The 6,762-nt window shown below is 33.9% G+C and overlaps 1 pseudogene across 1 annotated transcript; it reads right to left on the bottom strand.

The window, feature by feature from the left end:
• Window positions 1-592: 592 nt before the first annotated feature.
• Window positions 593-5,846, bottom strand: LOC18423747 (protein DETOXIFICATION 21 pseudogene; annotated as a pseudogene). The gene is made up of 3 exons (XR_016053984.1): window positions 5,569-5,846; window positions 903-1,425; window positions 593-683 (listed from the first exon to the last, which is right to left on the bottom strand). The product of XR_016053984.1 is annotated as a protein DETOXIFICATION 21 pseudogene (transcript).
• Window positions 5,847-6,762: the final 916 nt, after the last annotated feature.

Below are 6,762 nucleotides of genomic sequence, written 5' to 3'. Positions count from 1 at the left end.
TGATCGTATGAGACCCTCCCACACCCATGTGTGTAGGACCCCAAAGGATCACCACTAAATTTGACACAAATCTCTAGAAAAGTCATCACATTGGCATGAGACTTGACTTTTCTAGAGATCTGTGCTAAATTTAATAGTGATCCTTTGGGGTCCTACACACATGGGTGTGGGAGGGTCTCACAAGGTCAAGGGGTACTTTTGTCATGTGTGTAATACCCCAAAGGATCACCATTAAATTTAGCATACATCTCTAGAAAAGTTATTATATGGATGTGAGACTTGACCCATGTTTGTAAAACCTTAAAGGATCACCATTAAATTTGGCACAGATCTTTAAAAAAGTTATTAGATAGGTGTGGGACTTGACTTTTCCAGAGATTTGTACCAAATTTAATGGTGATCCTTTAGGGTTCTACACATATGGGTGTGGGAGAGTCTTATAGGATCATTACTCGTGTGTATATATATATATATATATATATGTATGTGTGTGTGTGCGCGCGCGCGTAATTTTGGCATTTCTTAATATATAAACTCTTTGCTATATTGTATATATCCAAAGCACACCCGAAGCACACAATGGAGGTTTACATTACCAAATAGAAAGGGAGTCTATGGCAATCTTTGCATCTGCTAAGTTTCCTGTGAACACCAACAGTATAGAGGTGTACGAAAACTCCAAGCTGTTAACACATTACCAGAAGTCTCAGAAACAAGTAGGTCACACACATTATAAACCTATTTCACTTACATCTACTCCAAAAACTACAGAAAAACAACAAAGAAAGGTATCAAGCCCTTGTTTTCCCAGAAGCACACTGATATTCAGTGTCACAATTCACTCAAAATTTCAAAAAAAAAAAGAAAGAAAACTGAAAGCTAAAAAATTCTCAGCCACGTACCATATCATGACTCCAGAGGACAAAGAAAGCTTGAGGACAGGCCACAAATCATGGAATGCAGCCATGCTGAACCCAGTCCAAGTGAGAGGACAACCCCCGCCAAAGATGTAGATCAGCTGACCAACCACTGGAATCCAATACGCCACGATATTTGAAGCTAAGACACCCGAAACTCCGAACCCAAGCATAAGCCAATGTGCACAACTATGGATGCGGCCGCAAACCACACAATGACCTTGTTGTTAGACTGTGCCTGTAGATACATTTGGCAAGTGAAGGAGAATATGAATGAGAAGTGGATGGGTAAGGACCACAAGGCTACGATCCCGGCCACCACTGCAAGCTCAGCTGGTTGCCCAATTGCCTCAAATATGCACGTGGCAAAGACATAACAGGGGACAAAGAGGAGAGACACTGCTGTGACGATTACCCATGATCTCTGTAGGTAGATGCCGAGCATGTGGTATTGCTTTGCACCATAGGATTGCCCACATAAGGTCTCTAGCCCACTTCCCATGCCCAGCTGAAACACATTCATAGTTCAAACAGTTGTGTTTTCATTTGATTTTCCTTCTAATCTTTTCTCTTCCATTAGTAATTAATCTTTAGGCAGCGAAATGAGAAATCAAATCCACAACCTATTACTAATAAAGGTGAATTAGTTCCTAAGACAACCTCTTTGAAGCTCTAGGCATTATGAAGGAACATACATTTGGGCATTTACTTACTATATATGTTCACTTACTGTGCGCGTCTTGGCGATGAATACGCCATCCTTGGTCTCATGACTTCAGGAATATCAAAATCCACCTTCAAAAGATTTTCCCGCACTTTTTTTCATTCTTCTTTCAAAATTTTTAGTTTTGAAAGTGCTTACTACTCAGGCAAGTCAACTTGAACTCGCTCGAGTGGACTTGCCCTGGGCCAATGGCAAGTATCTGGCCGAAGGGGTGTCCCAACACATTGCTTTGAAGTTTGAACAGAGTTAAAAGGATGAGAAGGGATTGTATGATGTGATATTATCTAAAAGGACTTCCATGTGACAAACTTTCACACTCGAAACCATGTGTTGTGCTGATATGCAAAGCTCACTTCTATAAGAAAATCCCATGTTAGTGCGGATCACATTCATAATTTTCCTGAGTAGAGTACCCATTTGGATTTCTAATGCATGTAAAGAACCACCAAAAAATGGATGCATATCCTAGCAAGGCTTCTACGTAGTGACAAAACTTCTTAGATAAAGAACCACTACGTGGGACTTGGTTTCTTCAATAGAAGTGGATCTAATGGAGATTTTGGCCATATCCCCTTTTATTGAGAGAAAACAATCTCGGTTTATCTAAAGTGTTTTCTTCTTAGAAAGTAGTTTAGTTGTGAACATAGATGGGGGATTGGTAGATGATGTAAGTTGAAAGAGCTGTTCTAGAAAGGTTTCTCAACTGGGTTGTGTTGAGGGCTAGAGAGGTAACACTGTCTCAAATTTGTAATGTAAATTCTATTGTCATAGTGGATTTCAATTTATTGTGCTTGTGAGTATAGGCCCTTTATACTGAACCGCGTTTAACTTTGTGTTCTTGCGGTATGTATTTTTTTGTGCTTTATGTTTTTATGCTCATGTTGTGGTTTATGCTCACCCTTTATTATTATTATTATTATTTTATTTTATTTTATTTTATTTTATTTTTTTTAAGCCAGTTGAGCACATGTTCATAGGCTCCATATTAGGGTTTCCTGTTATAAAATAATTATTTGAATCTAACGGCGGGTATCAAAGTACATGGTTTAGTACAAGGTTAAGGCTTTGTTCGCAGTGGACAAATATGATAATAAGCACAATCTATTTAGCAAGTATGACAAATGGATTTACTTGGCAAAAGAAAAGGGCAAAAAAAATCATATAGTTGTTTAATGGGAGGTGAAATGGCGATCATATGACATCTGATATCAAGGTGGAGATTTTCATAAAGTGATATCTAAAACTGAGCACAACTAGGAAATTGTTATGGGAAATGATATTGATTTTGATATTTCTAAGGTATTTAGGAAACGTATAGAAGTTCCCTATTTGCTATGGATTCTTAATGAGTGGAAAAGAATAGGTGTGCCTAATTGGGTCATTATAGGGATAAGGTAGCTTCTTATAAAGAAAAAGGCAGCCTCCTGCATAAAGGGACAAGGCTTTCACAAATACAAAAGTGAGCTTCCTAGAAATGTTTGACATATATTTATCATCTACAGTAATTTTGACATATTTTTATCTAAATTATCAATAAATGCAAAACATAATGCTTTCATCTTTTCTATATTCATATATATTGCTTTAAAGCTCCATTCATCATTTGAAAAGTAGAAAGAATCTTTCTAATTTTTGAAACTGGGTTTTACAAATATTTTAAAAAGATAAAAATATTTTTCCTAAAATACACCAACTATTATAGTCAGAAGTCATTTTTAAATTAATAAGGGTATTTTATGGTTAAATATTTTGTAGTATTAAATTCTAAAATCATCATTAGTACCGTGCATCATATTTTGGAATAGTAAATTCTAAAATCACTATTAGTATGGTGTATCATATATGTGTGTATTTTGCACGCGCCCGGATACCTTAATTACAGAAGCAAGGCTATAGCATTCCACAATCCTTTAATTCCTTGGTATACAGACCCCCAGAAAAATTTCTAAAAATGATTTTTCTTTCCTATTTTCGTTTTTGAAATTATTCATAGGCCAAGCACTAACCCCCACAATTCGCCATTAAAAGATTTCAACTGGTATCTCAACTGCCCGTAATATTGAATAACAATTCTCAAAATAAAGTAGAGTTTTCTAAGGAAAAGCTTTCTTATATACCACTAGGTGGGAACTTATATACGCTAGGTCGGAACTTATGTATGCCACTCCCTCTCAGCTATCCGATCTGAATAAATCGCTTTGATAACTTTAGCCATAACATCATAATTGAGCTTTTTATGTTTTAATCTAGACCAAACATCTCAGAGTATTTTATGTTTAACTTTATTTTTTTCTACAAATCATATGAACATGAAATTTGGTGATTCATCATAACCAATATTTTGGTTATTTTATTTTATAAAAATAATATTAAAAATATTTTTAAAAATAAAATGACCAAAAATTGATGTCAATGTCATTTGTAGAAAAAATTAAAAATAAAATCGTGTTTAGGCGTGGCATTACGATTGTGACTATTTCACATGGCATTATGATTGGGACAATGGCATTCAAAAAGTTTTCCGTTTCTTAAATGGGTGTGGTTTCTAAAAGGTTGCAACTTTAAACAATCCAATTTAGGCGTAACTCCAAATTTTATCATAACATGTAATTTTGGTGTTAAATTCTTAGGATTATCTAAAAAAATGTTTTCATATCTAATTATAAAATTGTAAACTCTAAAAATGGTTAAAATCAAAGTAGATCGATAAATATATGAAAATCTTGAAAAAGGACAATCTAGATAATGTGTTGCAAGATGCACTATTTCTAGGGTTCAAAATCTTTTTTTTTTTTTTTCATATTCATACATCTCGATGTCGAGATGAGCAATCAGAAGGGTTTCTCAACATTAAAACAACCTTTTCTGATGATTTTTTAGGTGCATATGTGATTCTGCAACCTCATATAAACTTTTTCCTTCTTAAACTAATTAATTAGTGGAAGACCTGAGGTTGACTGTGGTTTTAAGTGTGTGCTGAAGAGAACGAGTGGCCAACGTGCTTGGTTAAAACATACGTGTCTATGTCTATTAACAAAGAAAAAAAGTGTCTGAAAATATTTGTGTTAAAATGAAAGTAATTTATGAGTCGTGGGATGCATTTATACATCTGCGTCCCCCAAGGATCAAACATCCATTTTTACTTCGGATGTAAATTTGTTTTCCCTCTTAAAAGAATAAAATCTAACGATTCAAAAATGTCTCCAAAAAATTATCTTTATAGCTTTTAAGGTTTTTTTTCTTATTTTTTATTTTTATATATTAATGATCTTCATCTTAGAGACTATATATATCTAAAAAAATAAAATCCCATCTAAAAAAATAGATAATAAAAGGGGCCTCATATTTACATGTGAGTCCTAGGACTCATGGAAACCTTGTCCATTCTAAAATTGCTATTTCGGATTTTGAATGACATTAAATAACTTTCATAGCAAGTTCTCATAAAGAAAGTTAAAGAAAAGCATTTAAATTATAAAATTCGAAAAAAAAAAAAAAAAAAAAAACGTGTTAGACTTTTTTTGAATGTCACACATGATATCCATGTATTACTGCGCTACAAAAAAACATTTATCAAAGTTTATCATAGTACTTATTTGGGATTGTCTACAAAGAGACCATTTATCTTTTATACATGGAAGTCACAATTATTCTTGTCTCTTAAATTTCAAAACGAGTCGTTGCAAGAGTATCATTGAATAAATACAAAGTTCAAAAAAAAAAAAAAAAAAAAATCTCTAACTTTGGTGACTCACCCCAAGCCATCCAATTTGACACCTAATGAGTGGGAATGATTGATCTCCATGCACAAAAGACAAATAGTTTATTATAGACAATCCTTACTTATTATATGAGTTTGCACTTGTGATTGAGCACCAAATAATATCATTTCGGGAAAAAATAGGATGAGAGAGACAGAGAGAGAACCGTGATGGCGTTGCAGAAGCGGACAAGGACAGTGAAGGTGAGTGAGTAGGCGGCGAGATAGGCGGAGCCTCCAATGTGGCCGATGTAAGCCTCAGTTAACATTGAAACACAGCCTCCATAACTTCTTAGACTCATCCAAAAACGTCTCTCCAACTCCCTTCTCTCTCTCCTCCTCTTCCTCTCTCTTCACCAGAAGAGGGCTTTCACACCACCTCTCCATTGTTGATGGATAAACAATCGATGTAAATTGATGGATTCAATACTCTTTCTCTCTCCTGCATTCTTCTCTCAGTCGTTTCGGCATATACATACTTGTTTTTGTACTTAATGCACTAAAGCGTTACTTCATGCACTAAAGCGGCGCCTTCTCGAGAAAGTGTGTTTTTTTCTTTTTTCTTTTTTATGGTTACAGTTTCTATAAGGCCCATGCCTTACGAAGGCAAAGTAGAGCCTCACCTTGAATCCTTGTTTGAAAAGCCCTTTGGGTATCAGAAAACTCGATTATGGTACTAGTAAAATTTGAAGCTAAAAAATTGCTTATGATCTTATGGATATATGAACTTTTATTTTTATGGAAAAATAAACACTTTAGATAATGTGTTGCGTAGAGATAATCGATTCAAATAAGTGTCGTTAAAGATGACTTTCATCTATTGCTTTAATTGTTGTGCTACTTTCTCCTCTTTAACTTTAAATATATATGTATTTTTTGTTTTTGTCGAATAATCAGGAGGAGATGGGGATTTCATTTCTGATATTTGCCCTATAACAACACTCCTATTTTTAAAAGAAAAAATATAGAATGAGTCTATTTACCTTTAGTATAAGGTGGTCACAATTAATCTTAAATGTGAAATTGGGGCTGCATTTATTCACTTGAACAAGCTCAAACTTCAAGAAAAAAATTTCAAACTTTGTGAGACACCCAAACTATCAAATTTCATATCGGATGGTGGTTAATAATTTGTGACCTCCTTATATCAACGGTAAATGGTCTCATCGAATACAATCTCCATTTTTTACAACTTAAATAAATTTTAAAGATATATATATATATATATATATATATATATATATATATATATATATATATATATCTTTACAACTCAAATAAATTTTAAAGATATCTATATCTAATATATCACAATTCAGCATTACCTAAAGATATCTATGTCTAATATATCACAATCCTAC

The sequence above is a fragment of the Amborella trichopoda genome, chromosome 4, assembly GCF_054954075.1.
Source record: "Amborella trichopoda isolate Santa Cruz 75 chromosome 4, AtrichopodaSantaCruz75HAP2 v2.0, whole genome shotgun sequence".
Classification (NCBI taxonomy): Eukaryota; Viridiplantae; Streptophyta; class Magnoliopsida; order Amborellales; family Amborellaceae; genus Amborella; species Amborella trichopoda.
Note: the sequence above shows the minus strand (reverse complement) of the source record. Positions and strands in the feature narration are given on the sequence as shown.